Raw genomic sequence first — 1,410 nt, 5'->3', positions numbered from 1 at the left:
ATCTGACTCTTGTGGCAAAAATTCTGTTGGATTTAAAGCCAAGGGTCAGTGAGTGGCAGGGGGATGGCACTGAGCTTGTGTGTTGGTTTGCTTGGTGTAAAGATAAGCAGGGAAAGTGTCTCCTTGCACAGTCTTCCTGCTGGGGTCTCTTCCTCCATTTCTGCACCATGTACGGGTTCGGTCCTGAGTCTCCCTGGGACCAAAAGCAGCCAGAGCGGTGGCTGGTTCCCCAGACCTGGGGCCTAGGCTGTAGCCACAGTCGTTTCTGATCTGCTGGGCTGAGTGGGGGATGGATCCAAGCAGGACAGGGTCATAAGGCCTGGGTTTGTTTCTGGGGTGCTAGAGGCAGGTATGATGGTCGGAAGGAATGACCCTGGCCCTCAGAACTCTCGGGAACTCTTTAACAGTGCCCAGGAGCCACCTGGGGTAAGGTAGGGAAGTCTGCACACCTGCAGGCCATGGGGTAAGGGATTGGGCCCTGGCTTTCCAGGAAGGGACTCACCTCTGGCCCCTATCCAGCTCCCTTTCCAGCCACATGTCCGTGAACCCCATGCTTTGCTGGGACCAGAAGGAATATCCAGGAGCCTAGCCCATCTGTCTGTATATACCATGCCCTTGCTGTGTGTGGGCATAACCGCTGCCTAGGAGCTGCTGTGTCCCAGCTGTGACCAGAGATGGCAGAGAGGAGGGGCCGCCTCGTGGGCACACTCAATTTGCAGTACACTCTCCAGATCCTCTTCCCAGTAAGCACTGGGCCCTTCGCCTTGGCTGGCTGGCTGTCACTGTGCCTACTCCAGGGGCAGGAGCAGCTGCGGCACTGGACTGGGGACGAGGAAGGAGCAGCCACAAGTGGCGGAAGTGCCCTGCTGGACACCAGCCCTGCCCTGGGCCTGAGCCCACAGTCTTTATTTCCTGACTGGTTTGTCTGTGAACTTGCTCACGTGGACTGCTGTATCCTGCTGCCACCCCTCCCTCTCCTGGTCTCACACTGCCACTGCATGGCCTCCTGTCACTGTGAATCGTGGCCAGTCTCAGTTTGTAGTTTCTCATTAAATTGGCCCTTTCACTCCCCAGCCCTGGGCCTCTGCTCTCTTGCCTGGCTTCCTTCTTTTGCGAGGGAAAGAGGGTGGGGCTGCAGGTAGTCTAACTGCAGAGGGTTGAGTCCTCAGGTTCTTATTGCTTATGCCACATCAACTACCCAGGGACAACACTGACCTTTCAGTCCCTAACTAAACCACACCAGAGTCCAGTGTGGATGAGCCCGGAGATTCCAGCTGTGAGAAGTTGGCTTCACTGTGCTATCAGATCACCTACTATATTGATACCGTGTCACCCATCTCCACACCATGCATCCACCCATGGGGTCTGCAAGCTGGAGACCCCTCCAGCTAGAGCTCAGGGCCACCCCAC

Source organism: Camelus ferus, chromosome 18 (genome assembly GCF_009834535.1).
Source record: "Camelus ferus isolate YT-003-E chromosome 18, BCGSAC_Cfer_1.0, whole genome shotgun sequence".
In the NCBI taxonomy this organism is placed as follows: domain Eukaryota; kingdom Metazoa; phylum Chordata; class Mammalia; order Artiodactyla; family Camelidae; genus Camelus; species Camelus ferus.
The sequence above is the reverse complement of the archived record's forward strand: the minus strand, read 5'-3'. Positions refer to the sequence as shown.